At 35.7% G+C, this 13,880-nt stretch overlaps 1 protein-coding gene across 5 annotated transcripts in view; it reads right to left on the reverse strand.

Annotated features, from left to right (window-relative positions):
- FIGN (fidgetin, microtubule severing factor) overlaps window positions 1–13,880 on the reverse strand; it is a 106,334-nt gene that overhangs the window by 69,214 nt on the left and 23,240 nt on the right. For 2 of the 5 annotated variants that reach the window (XM_039382085.1, XM_027733663.2), the window contains exon 1: window positions 1,628–1,746. The exons of the other annotated variants lie outside the window; for them this stretch is intronic. The gene's annotated coding sequence lies outside the window, so the exon portion shown is untranslated. Of the gene's footprint in view, window positions 1–1,627; window positions 1,747–13,880 lie in introns of those variants that run through there. 5 annotated transcript variants of the gene reach the window in all.

Genomic DNA, 13,880 nt, shown 5'->3' on the forward strand with positions numbered 1-13,880 from the left:
CATGTCTTAGCAGATAAGCACTATGTATTTTCTACCATATACAAAAATTAGCATGCAAAGATATTGCTACAAAAAGCTGTATCTAACCCAACATTCTGATATAGCTAAATAAATTTGTAGACATATAACATAAAAAAGTATAAATGTACACATAGCTATCCACATCTGTATTTATTGCCACGTGATTTTGGAATAGCACATTTGACAAATGCAGTACACAAAAAGATAGAGGCAAAGGCTCCATTATTTACTAATGGTATGTACTTTTTTTTAGAACACTTCAGAGGGTCCTGATTTAACCTACCTGACAATGCTATAGAACTGGAAAATATAGACTAATTTCTAAGGCACAGGAAGTAAAGTAAATAAAAACAAAAATACAAAAGAGCACAAAATCCCAGGCCTCCCAGTTTTTAGTGAACTTAAATCCATTGAAAAGCTACTGGTCTTATTTTGGAGTATTGCCTTCAGTTCTTGACTACTTTTTCGTGGAAATCTTTCCATCCTCCCACCCCAAGAGAAAAAAAAATATATTCAACTAAGGAAACCACCTGTGCTGGTCAATAGCCTTGCCTGACAAAAAATAGGTCTTGCGATAGATGAGATACATACACAGAAAACCATTCAACATTTGAGAAAGGTGACTAAATTCACCAGCCTAGTGTCAATTTTTGCTTCCTAGGGTTATTTTTTGAAGTTTGGGGTTTTTTTTTTAAGGCTATTCATGATATGTTAGAAATGCCTGTCTTATATTAATGTTGTGCCCTCTGACATCCACTCAGTGAAAGATAAAAAGATGGCATTAAGTTTTAGCAGTGTAGTGAAATGTTGCGTGGTGCAAGGTGACCTAGTCTCATTTAACAGATTACCAAAATATAATCAAATAAAACTTATGATCTTTACACTGGCAAAAACAGTGCAGTAAGAGGAAAAATGTGATTTTAAAAACTTAAAAGACCAATTGAAATGAACCATGTATATTTGTACAATGTGAGTCCTCTGCAGCTACCCAGTCCTTGTAAGAGCCTCCACATTAAGAGCAAATTTTAGTACAGGCAGGTTCAGCTTTCCATAAAATTTCTTCCTGCTACTATATCTAACTCAAAGCAAATGTCCCAAACTCAATTAAGCTGTTTGATTACACTAAAAGTAGTCCTTGCTGTTCATCTTAGTATCAGTATCTCCTGTCAGATAACTCATAGTTCACAGGGAACACATTGTCTAACTGCATTAATCCACAGCTGGGGTTAAAAAATAGGAAAAGAAAACTCATACCAGTCTGATGATGTGTGTGCAATTCAATTATACCATGATAAACTGCCTTGGGTTAAGATTACCAATAGCAAACTTTAGGAAACAGATTTTGTAAAACAGATCTAGACTTAATTGATACAATTCCTCTCAGATTGTTTTTGATTGTCACCCTATTTTTGTACACCCTTCTCTAATGTGTTTTCTGATAGCTACTGACAAACTTGAGATATTTTCATTATGGACTTCAGCTGTAATCCACTATGGCAATTCCTCCATTTCTAAACCCTCACATTTAGTCCTTCAAATCCATTCACTGAGAGCTGCCTCACCTGCCACTCTGATTGCAATGCCTCCCAGGCCCTCATCAGCTCACCTCATCTATCCACTGTCACACAAACTTGGGCTCGATTTGTTGAAATGGAGGAAACTTCTTCCAGGGTTGAATGATGTAATTTGGGGATGAAACTAAGTAAAGTTTTCTGGTTTGGATAGAGCACTAGATGAAATTCTGTCACACAAATCCTGAAAAATAAACCAAAACAAAACTAGTAATTCATACCTGCATTTTGCATAGAACGACTCCTTTCAAAATAATTTTGAAGTGTTTTAAATTAATCAGAGGGGATCTGAAAAAGTTCAAGCAAGATTAAATGAAAAAATTCTATTTTTTTATTTCTAATTTTTAATATCTTTTGCAAAGAAGATAAGGCAATAACTACATGTCCCACAGAGTTACTCAATTACTTGCATATTTATTATTTATATAGTTATTCCCTAACAGTGAAACTATTCTTTAGCACATAAATTTATGTTATTTCCAGGACAGACATTGAATCTAGAAGAGCTAAGTTCCTTCATCATCTTTGTTTGCAAAAAATGCACAAGAAAGCCAAGAAAACAAAAACTCATTGAAAGCAAGTTTGTTAAAAAAATCTTTCTTTTGGAAAAATTAAAACTGATAAATAAATGTACCAAAATATAATAAATGTTTATTACTTGGTTTTAAAATGCTAATTCTGTAGTGCTGCTTGCACTTTCTGCTGAAACCCAATCTTTAGATCTCATGAAATGATGGTGCAGTACAGAACACAAGTATTACAGCAACACTGGAAAAGAAGTTCAAGATTGCAAGATGTTCACAGTGCCACTCTTTTAATTCTAGAATTTTACTCAATAGAAATAGTCAAATTAAGGCAGTACAAACCTAAAAAAAATTAGTTTTGCCCTGTATTTATACCCATATAGAAGAGGAAAAAAGGATGAAAATAAGCACAAACATCCACAACTTCAAAAGTGTTCTAGAAATACATCAGGAGATCTCTGCCCAGATTCATGCCACAAAACACAGGGCTTAAGAGTGAAAGTAAAAAAAACCCTCTGCATAATAAAGCAGCAATAAAAATCCCTTACCAATTATTCTTCTCAAAATAGGAATAGTGTCTCTTATGCCCTACTTTTATCATTTCCTTTGCCCCATGTTAAAACACCAGTGTAATTATCCTTTATAAAGGTTGACTGAGGTCCCTGTGCAAATCTGCTCAGGGTGATTATTTAGTTGGCTTTTTTATTTGTGGAATTTAGGCAACAATGTTTCAATTTCTTTGTCAAAATAACTGCTTGATCTGCTTTAGTATTTTTACAATTGTTAAAAAAATAGCATTTTCTAGTAAACAGAGGGAGAGTAAGGTTAAATACTCCAATTACTTTTAAGAAGAGTGAAGCATAAAAGTTGTGCAAAGCAGTTCCTAATTTTGATGTATTTGAATCCAATTCTCAATATTTAATGATTGCAGTATACCTGGAAATGTAAATCACAGTATCATGATATTAGGGAACATTCTTCAAAATTTCCACAATGCATTTAAGTGCTACTGAAGATGTTTTGTTTCACATTAGTAGTTTTACACATAAATTCATTATTTCACAGTCTAAGGACTTTCAAAGCACTGGACATGACACAAAAACTTCCATTTTAAGAAGAGAGATTTCAACTTGACTAAAAGGAAGGTTTGCAGTGCTGAAAACTTGGTTGCTTTTTCCTAACTACATGACCTGGCCTAATATGTGAAAAAAAAAAACCAAAAAACCAAAAGCAAAACCAAAACACAAATAAACCCTAACCCAACCAACCAAAAAAGCCTCTCCAAGTACTCTACACCAGAGATGTTGAAAGGGAATTATTAATATAGCTACACTCCATCTAGAGGAGCATCTCACTTTAAAAAAGTTGAAACTTCTTCATGTACTTAAAACCATACTTAAATATGGCTTTCCTGAATGAGGCTTTTATTGTATAAGACAAAGATTGTTACTAAAAAGCTATCCTGTGAACGACGAAAAGCAATTTAAATGATACAAAAGCAACTTAAACTTAGGGTAGTTTCTTCCAGTCAGACATTTGTTCTAGTTCTCTCTCCAAAAACTATTGACTTAGCAGAGGTACAACTCATAATAAAACTGCACTTGCCACCTCTGTGCCTCCTGACATCAACCACAATGACCACCACCATTAGAGAGTAAAAGCCACAGAGCAGTCTGATGACAGAGCAAGGATGATGCAGAGGTGAACCTCAGAAGATGCAGATGACCACAGCATCCCACAGCCACTCTCCTGCAGCCCCAGAATCTGGGTCCCTGTCAAGCACCCCATGAGCAGGACCACGGGGCCTTTTAGATGAGAGACAACCATTGCGAAACCTTTGCCTACATTCCTCAGCTGTTCCTAGCTGCCATAAAACATTGCTAGGATACAGCAGCTCTCTCTCTCTTTCCACCACACTAGTTCTACTTTGTGAGCCTGTCAAAAAAAAAAAAACCAAAACACCCCACTCTTTTTTTTTTTTTCCAGAGAAAAAAGTCTACCATTCTCTTATCTCTGTCTTAAATACAGTATTTCCTTCTGGCAGAACATTTCTGGAGGTACCATAAGTAAGAATCTTCCCACTGACTGATTCCATGAAGACTGTCTTGGAAGGCTCTACTTTTATAATTATTTCCTTTTTAAAACTTTCTAATTCAGTACCCACAGCAGTATATATATTCCTATGAAAAACTCTGTATAAATTTACTGGAAATTACAATTTTAAGACATTTCCAATCTATGAAATTTGACAGGGGAAAAATATTACTTCTATAAAAGTTGATAGTGATTAAAAAAACTACAGAAGGATTATCCCTGCCTATTAAGTGTGATAGTTCAAGCCATTTCTATGGAATCCTTTCTTATTTTATTCCTATTAGATCCATTAGCATATAGCTAACATTAGCTAATAGCTAACAATTGTACACAGAGTAAAAAAAAAGGCTCTCCCTGAATCTGCTTCAATGGCTAGACATTATGGCAATCAGTTAAAACATTCTTATTTCTCATTCAATGGCTTTACACAGTGCAAACAGTTACATCCCTTTGGAAACTAAAAATCCTGCTGAGCACTGCAGTGCCTATGGTAGTGTGGGTGCAAAGGGCTTCTGCCTCAGTGTCTGCAGCTCCTGCATAGCTCCACACTTATGGCATCCAGACATTCACTACTGACCTCTGCCAAGAGACAGACAGACAGGTCTTCAATCTAAGCTCTTGTGATTCTTGTTACTGTCATCATTCTTGCAAACGTACTTTTTTATTTCAGATATATCTTCCTACCTCACCCTCCAGATTCCTGGTCAGATCACCAACTGTTTAGGTACCTGAAATGGCTGATGGGCCTCAACTGCCCAGTGCTTTAGTGAGCAGTCCACCAGGGCTGCTTTGTGGCAGCTGCAATGCTACACAAGAACTCAGATAACTTGTTTAGACCCAGTTTATCTTCTTCCAGGGCAATAAATTACTTTTTTTGTTTTTATTTTGTATTCTTTTATGGAAGACAATTTTTCCACATTAAAAACTGGTTTGCAGTATTTTGTGGTCACTTACTAGTTTGTAAACCATTATTTAACATCAAACATTTTGTCATAAGATCGTGCAAAGGCTTTCCTTGCTGCACAATGACAGCCAATGTTCTCTCTTAATGAAAAAGATAGAGACTTGGTTTAGTTGTATGCTAATTTTTTCCTCTAATTTTCATTTCTGTGGATACTGCCATAACACAGGAGTTACACTTAATGTTCATCTACGTGTTGGTAAAACTACACAAAGTTACATGGCAAGCCTGTAATTCTTAATGCATCAAATTTGCTACTTTAGTGGTTGTTCATCCGGTATGATTTCTTAATGGATTCTTTTTAAAAGAACTAGATTGTAATTAATTGCAGTCCATGATTATGTACATGAAAAGGATTGGTTTGAACCTTTACCCTTGACATACACCAAGGTGAAAGAAAAGATACAGGTTACGGCTTAGCAGTTTTACTTAGATAAATGGTGACATTTCTTAATAGAACCAAACAATTCTGTTTTGTTCAGCCAACTCTTTCTTCTTTTTTTTTTTTCTTAAACTGTGTCAAGCAGGTATCAGAATTGAGATGGACTCATTTTATCAAAGGAAATATGTGTGCTCAGCACCTTACTTTGCATGTAATAGTTTTGCACATTGAAAAAAATCGACAGGTTGCAATTGTTAAAGAGCCTTCAAATATTTATTTAGATTGGGTATCAACCTTTATCATAATTCTCTTTTCTTCCTCCCAGTTACTAACCTTCAGCTCCTCAGAGCAGGCTGAAATGTCATGTAGTTTGTCTGTCCATGGGAGAGTTTTCCAGAATATAGAAAAATCAAAACCAAAAGCCACTCTGCTGCTGTTTATTTAGTTCTGTTTGTATGCAGAGGGAATTTCTACAGAGTATTTTCATGCATATTCTCCTATCAAAAGTGTTCTCTATGAACAATTTTAAACTAGTAGCTAGTTTTTTAAATCTCTGAGAATAAAGAACCAGCATAGTTAAAGACAGAGAACTTGAGTTCTAATTCTTCAGAGTCTTATCACGTCTTCACAGGAGGGCTGTTTTGAACTTGTCAAACTAAGTCTTGGAACAAGGGACTTGGAAAACAATGGGTACTCCTTATCATGACACTAATTTTTCCAGTCTAAGTTTTTCAGGTGAGATGATCTGGAGTCCTGCGGACAGATTTCCAACAGGTTCTACCAGAGGATATGAAAATTCTTCAGAAGCCTAGATCCAGTTTAAAAAAGAAAGTTGGTGTTATTGTCATCACACTGCTACTGTCCGAACAGAAAACAATTTCAAATACAATAATAAATCCTTTCTGGCTTGTCCCCACTACCTTTTCAAAATTTAACTCTTTTACAAATTCACCTTGGAGCTTCAGTAATCCTATCTGACTACCACAAGAGTCACTGATTGCTAGATCACAGTGCTACTCAAGCAACTTTTTTCAGCCTCTATTTTAGCACCTGAAAAATAGGGCAAGACTTTTAGAAATGTGTGTATAAATACCTGAATTTGAATGACTGACATTTTTATATTGCCTTGTGTCTATCAGCTGTATTATGAAAAGAACAGTTTTATAGGAAGGTACAACTACAGCACAGCCTGAGGAGTAATTTCTATAGTTTAATCAGTGAACTTACTTAGCATCGCACGGTTCCGTTCTCCTGGCTCAGTACGCCAAAATTGTTCATCTCTACAGAATCATTCAGCTAAACTTATTTCATCATAGTGGGAATATTAAAAAATAACTAGGCTTGCTGTGCCTATTTATCAGAACCTGAAACACTGTGAAGATTGAAGTTTCAATTTATTGCTGTGCTGGTCCTGTTTTAAGAGTAAAACTGAAAAGCATATTGTTGACAAAACAACTTGTAACTGCTTTGAATGCTATATCAGAGCCTGTGAACATACATCAGTGTATTCATTCCCATCTAGCAGGAGACAATCAGAAACAGATCATGAGCAGATCCTAAGAAAAAACAGAAAGGAATTTGGATTTCCCATTTATTATTTAAAATGTGCACTCCACAACTGACAAATTAAAGGAGAGCTTTACAAGCATCCGGAGAGAAAGGAACAGGAGCTCAGCGGCAACTGTGCCAGCCCCATACGGCACCATTTGCAATATGGTCCTGAGCTGCCCATGCCGTGCTCCATTTGTGGAGCTGGACACAAACCAACTCCTGCAGCTCAGGACAGAGGATGGAATAAAAGGAATCCTGGCACCCTGCAAAACCTGCATGTAGCCCCCAGAGCCATGCAAGAGAGTACTGGAGCAGGAAGCTGTGAGGGAGCCCATAAGCTAGTCTGCCAAGAAGTGCCCTCAAGGAAATTTTGGCTTGCCTAGAGGGGTGGAGGAATCACCCCCAACCAGGCTGGAGGAAAAGCACATTGGCCCCTTTCACTGGCTCCTCTTATGCCACAGCTGTAGTTTTCAAATAAGATTGTAAAAAAACATCAAGAGAACTGTATCTGCTGGTTTCATCTCTGTTGGTTTTAACAGCATCCTCTTCACACATGCTCTCACAGAGAAGTGGGGCATCCAGTACAGAGACCCAAATCTCAGTTAAGGACTTTGTGTGCTATAACTATAAAGAGCACAGGTGAAACCAAAATTTGCATTCAAAGACAGTAACAAAAAAGCTAAGTAAAACATCTGATCCACATTGACACCAAAATTGAAGCGAATTAACAGCAAAAAACTCACGACTGTCAGCAATCTTCACTGAAAATATGACAGCTAAGAATCTTGCTATGATATATTAAGTAATCATTGTAGTACATAATAAAAAGAAGCATTTGAATTTTTTTTTTTTTGGTGCTGAAGTAAGAAGAACAAAGCCAGAATCAAGTATCCCAGACCCAAAACTTGCTCAAAACTATGTCCCTAACTTTGCTGAAAAAGGGTCTTCCACTTAAACACACAGGTCTGCCTACATATTTAGAGCTAAGCACATGCACACTTACGAGTGGGATCAAGGCTTTAATCCTTCTTCTTGAGGGCTCAGTAATAAAGTGGGGATAACCATGCTTACCTACATTGTAGGGTGTTGTCAAAATTAATGCTCACGGAGTCATCAGTAGGTGAAAATCATTATAGATCCCATCCTGCAATTGCTAATGCATGGGCTGCCTGCTGCACACACACTGAGCCCTGCAAAAGCTAATTGAGTCCTCTGAAGGTGCAGCAGTTTGCTCAGGCCCCATCAATAAACTGTTAAGAGTTTAAAAAATAAAACAAAACCCCACTATACTAAATGTGAACACAGCACAATTTTCGAATGATCCTGCAGACCAGAGCCTCTGGGGCTAAGCATGGCACAGAAAAAGCATTCATAACAGAATACAATACTGGAAGGTGTGTATATATATATATATATATATATATGGATATAAAAACACAGCTATTAAGCCAGCTATTCAGTATGACTCTGTGTGTACACACTCCCAAACACACACTCCCAGGCAAACACAAACCTAAGTGCATACAGCACCTGAGCTTCAATAAATCAATGATTGTATGCAAACAGATGAAAATATAGACACAGAACTGATGCATATTACTACTTTCTATCCTTCCCTGAACTTAACTCCCATTTGGAAGACAAGGCTGGAAAAAAAAAATTATATTTGATTGTTCACTTTGAAGAATGTAAATGAAATCAAGAAAAGATCTGAGCCAAACTGGTTTGCTCATCAATATATCCCACAAAACCAATTTAACTGATGTCAAATTCAAATAATTCATCTGACGTCATGCAGGAGAAGCCAACCATGAACACCTCACAAATTATTATTTTGATCCAATTGTTAGAACAGAATTACAGCAAAAACTGCACTTTCTACAGCTGTTAAAGCAGTGACCCTGGCAGAGCATGCTTTTGTGCTGAACTTTTTATATCACCAAGCCTATTAATCAGGTGGCAGTTCAAACAGATGCACTTTATATAGTTGACCCTGGCCAGTGCTTTAATTACTTGGTATTAAATGGTAATTAAGACTTTTCACATTGAGGTTTAATCCAAAAAAATTTAGTGTAAAATCTGGTAATTTAATAAGGGGTTGTGTTCTTTACTGTGCTTCAGCCTGGACACTGAGGATGCAGCAATTTACTATTGACAAGCACTAAAGGAGCAGGTCATTTCACAAGTATAGTGTGGACAAAGGTGAACCGGGCAACTGATGAAATCTGTGGCCAAGGCGAAATAGCAATCTCTGAGCCAAATGGTAATAAAGTTACTGAAATGAAGCAGTGTAGCTTCTGAAGTGAACTGTCATAAGGAGGATACAGGCTTCAGGATGGCTTGGCCAAAGTAATTAAAACTTTATTCCCTGAGAGCCAATCAAGATGGCTAGCCCTACCTCTCATTTCACATGCTGCACCTGAAAAGCAAAAATAGGTGTGCAGCCAGCAACAAACACCAGCATAGCTAGCATTCTGTGAAACAGCATCAAGCTCTCAGAAAGTATTTACAAAATTTGCAGTAAGTGAAGCAAAATAAGAATCATGCATTAATGTTCTTTTACATGTTACTGAATTATATCTCTAGATTTTCTACGACATGCAAAAACCAAGTAGAAATGCAGACAAATATCACTGTCCAAAATTCCCTGCTAAATCAAAGACAATTACTTCCCTCAATAGCTATTAAAGGCAGATAGTTTAATCATTGGAGAAGCAATCTAGTGCATAGGAGTCCAGAGATGTAGGCTTAACTCACGGCTCTGCTACTGACCTGCTATATGACCTTGGGCAAGTCTCTTCACATTTCAGCGCCTCTTTGTGTCCCTATTAACCTTTGTGCGTCTCAGCTATTTAGAATGTAACCCCTCTGACGCAGAACAGTCTCTCACTACATGTTTTTACAATACCAGCACAACAAGGTCACCATCTTGGTTGAGACCTCTAAGTGCTACAGTAATCCAAATAAATAAGAACAATATATTCAATTATTCAGAATCCCACTTACATTTATTCAATTTTCCCCATAACATCTGGATAGCTGAGACATCACCACAGATTAGAATTTGCATCCCACATCCTTTTAATTTTAATGTCTTACCTGCTGTTTGTGTAATTGAAATTTGTATTGATTTTCATAAAGTGAAGAACACCTAACTCACTGCCTAAAACACAAACAATAGAATAAGCCATTGGTCTCCAAGTTATTCAGAACACATAGGAAATAAATCATTTGTCTGAAAGGAGAAACAAGAAGGTCCACCCAGTATAAAGTTTGACCCAGCAAAGCACTTAAGCATGTCCTTAAGTTTAAGCACGAGGAGTCCCACTGAAACTCTTAAAGTAAGCTTAAATAAGGAACCAGAGCTTTTCAGAGCTAAGGGAATATTCTGTAAAAGATCTGAAACAATTATAACACAAACATGAATATAAGTATGTTAATACGCATATTGTGAAAGAAAGCAATATGAACAGATCCTCAAAGAAGTAAGCAAAAATATGGTTGGTGATCAAACAATGGATGTTCCTTGATACTAACAAAGTTCCCCAACAAGCACACATCCTACCTTCATTTGCAACTCAAAGTGCGTTTCAAATACTTGCATTTTCTTTCTCTATTTTAACTGTACTTTGAAAGCATGTAGATGCAGGAAAAATTTAACACAGATATTACTGTCTGTAACATGCTTTCTTCAAACATATTTTTCAGTCATGGTACATTTTTCACAAATTCTGTCCGTATTTTTAGGAAATACCCAAACTGAGATAAATGAAGAAAAATATAGGCTACAAGCAGAACCTAGAAATAAGACAAAAAAGAAGAAAAAGTAAGAATTGTACATCAAGGATTTTATCTAATTTATTTATCTAGAAGCTTAAAGCCAACAAATATAAAATATCATAAAGATTTGGTTACTTAAACAAGGGTGTACAATGGAATGCATAATAACAGGAATCATTCTTCTGTTCTTGATACAGATATAGATACTTGAGTATGCTCACCTTCATTTCATGCTTTTTAATTCTGATTCTTTGGAAACAAAAGTAAACACAAAATAAGAAAACATTAAACACTCCCAACTGAAAATTGTTACAAAAGCACCAGCAGCAGAGAAGAATTGTAATTAAAAATGTACTGACCCACAAAGGAAGCAATGAACAACCATTTTGGCAGTGCAACTTTTGTAAATCAGCTAAAATCCTACCTAAAGAAAGGACTCAAGCCTATGCAGATATTGATATATGAAAAACATGCCATGAATGACAGTATAATAAGAACCATCACTAGAAATAAAATTAAAAAAAGAAAGTAAAAGAAAAAACCACATGTGGCTTAATAGTCACCTTTTGAAGAAAACTGAGAGCTCTAAAAAAAATAGAAGTCTGCTGTCTTCCCTAGCCTCATAAATTTTTACTGTCCAAACTCCAGCTTGGGGTGCATCATTTTTATTTTTCACACAAGAAATCTTGCTCATAAGTATGGCATGAAGGCAGAATGAGACAACGGTAAAATTGTTGAGGAGGTTGGAATCTGCATAACTTATTACTACTATAAAGGGATTATTAACTGAAAAAATATCACATAAACCATTTCTCTTGAATATGTAAAGTTTGTAGCAATCATAAATGCTAGGGAAAAACAAGAAAAAAGACATCAAGAACCCATGCAATAAAAGGAATGTCCTTAAAAATCTCTTCTTCTCCTGGGAATTTAAATATAGTGAAAATTTGGAAGATGTAGTTTCTTTACCAAGGAGCTCAGTTACCGTAACTGATACACATTGCCAGTCTTAGAATTCCAATTGTGTTTAATACAGTTTCATGTTGCATCAAAGTACAAAATCAATACCATTTGTCCAGCAAACAGGAAAAATAGAATCTATAAACTGCTCTTATTGAGTAATTAAACACCTATTATTGTCATGAGTGGTGAAACAATGAATTTGATAAGACAAATTTTTGTGAGAAAACACTGCAGTGATTAATACCTCCCTATGTATTAAATAAAAATGACTGCCTTTTGTGCAGTACTGCTGGCAGAAGAACAGGAACGAGAGAAGTAGTTGCCAGTGCCACAATAACAGGCTAACCTTGAACTGAACTCCTTTCCTCAAGAAATTAAATGCTGTAGCAGGACTTTAAATCCCTCCACTTAGAGCTCATTTGTGTTTCGTGTAACCTGCAGTTCCTGAAGAGAACTCATTATCTTCAAAAGGAGAATCCTTTTATAATTTCTTTACAAATGTGTATATTGTTTCTGCAAAAAGTATTTCATATCAGAAAAGGGATAAGAGTATTAACAGTGTAAGCAAGGCAAAAAGGTTTGTATCATTAAGAAACCATTTCTGCTTCCTGGGAATTCAAACACCAGCCATAGTGGTATAGGAAAATGAATGAGAATGAGGTTAAAGAAAATGTACCTTTACAGCAAAATTTTAATCTGTTAGATTGATGCTAAACTGCCTTGGTCTTTCTGCTGCTATATGCTGTATTTCTATGTATAGACCTCCCTCCCCCAATGCCCCTCCTGTAGCTTTGGCTTCCTATTTTTCTTTTCACTTAGAATGATGCACTAGGAACAACTATAGAGTACAAAAGATGAATCTATGGATGTGACACTTGTAAAGGGTAACCCTATTTCACAAGTGAGATGGGACAAAAAAGAAAGAAAAAAAGGCCACAGAAGCAATAACTGCTCACTGAATTACCATTAAATTGTAAGATTTACAATCCAATGTACAGTAAGTGCATATCTAATGGAGTTTGTCCTCTAAAAGAATATAAAGTAGATCTTTGCAGCATATGATGTATGCAGGTTATTTTTTTATTTATTTAGTTTCTTTTTTTTTTTTAAAAAAGACACATAGAAAACAGATGTGCACATAAATTCCAGGGTTTTTATACATATTAAAACTAAGCCAAAGTCAACATTAAAATATGATAAATGTGGTATGATTAGTATGATCTGGCTTTGTATTCTCAAAACATGCTCACGTTCTACAAAGAGAGATAAAAGATGACTTTAACACAACCAGTCAATATTGCTTTCAAAGATATCATTGGTAAAAGCAGATCACAAATTCAGTTTATTGCTCTGATCTACTGGAATTCAATGAAATGACTTTTTGTAAGGGGTGGCAAAGCAGCTGCTGACCATTTCCAAAATATTCTAAACAAAATATCTTCACAGGAGTTTCAGATCACTTTATTTACTACAGCCTTAAATCACACCCAATATTTATTTCAATATAATGAATGTAAAATTAATAAGGCTCATGCACAGCACTATTATTTGTAACATTTTTGTGATTAATTTCATTACTCTTACTCCTATGAGCATAACTGTTGAGTGATGTAAGTTTAGAAATCAGCAAGGCATGTCAAACAATTATTTAAAAAGGAATAAACTTTTACATGAAATACCAGGCATATTCCTATTATGCTATATTACAAGGGTATCAATAATCACATATTTTATAGGATGACTCTGGAAAATTCCAGCCTATAATAAAATCCAAAACTATCACATAGACAAAGGGACTTTTGGGTGGGTAAACCATTCAAATAGCAGCAAGGCATATAGTGTCCTAGTCTATTAATTCAAATTAAGTTTTATTTTTCTTAGCTAAAAACTTTGAGTTTCTACATTTCCACAAATGGCATTAAAACTTTCACTCTCCTACGTAAATGGAAGTTTGCCTACCACACAAATTTTCCCGTTATGTGGCTTTTATTTCAGAGGATTAAAAAGCAACGCAGAAGATCAGCAACGATAGC

Source organism: Pipra filicauda, unplaced genomic scaffold (genome assembly GCF_003945595.2).
Source record: "Pipra filicauda isolate LSUMZ 115617 unplaced genomic scaffold, ASM394559v2 scaffold253_size2546935_pilon, whole genome shotgun sequence".
Lineage (NCBI taxonomy): Eukaryota > Metazoa > Chordata > Aves > Passeriformes > Pipridae > Pipra > Pipra filicauda.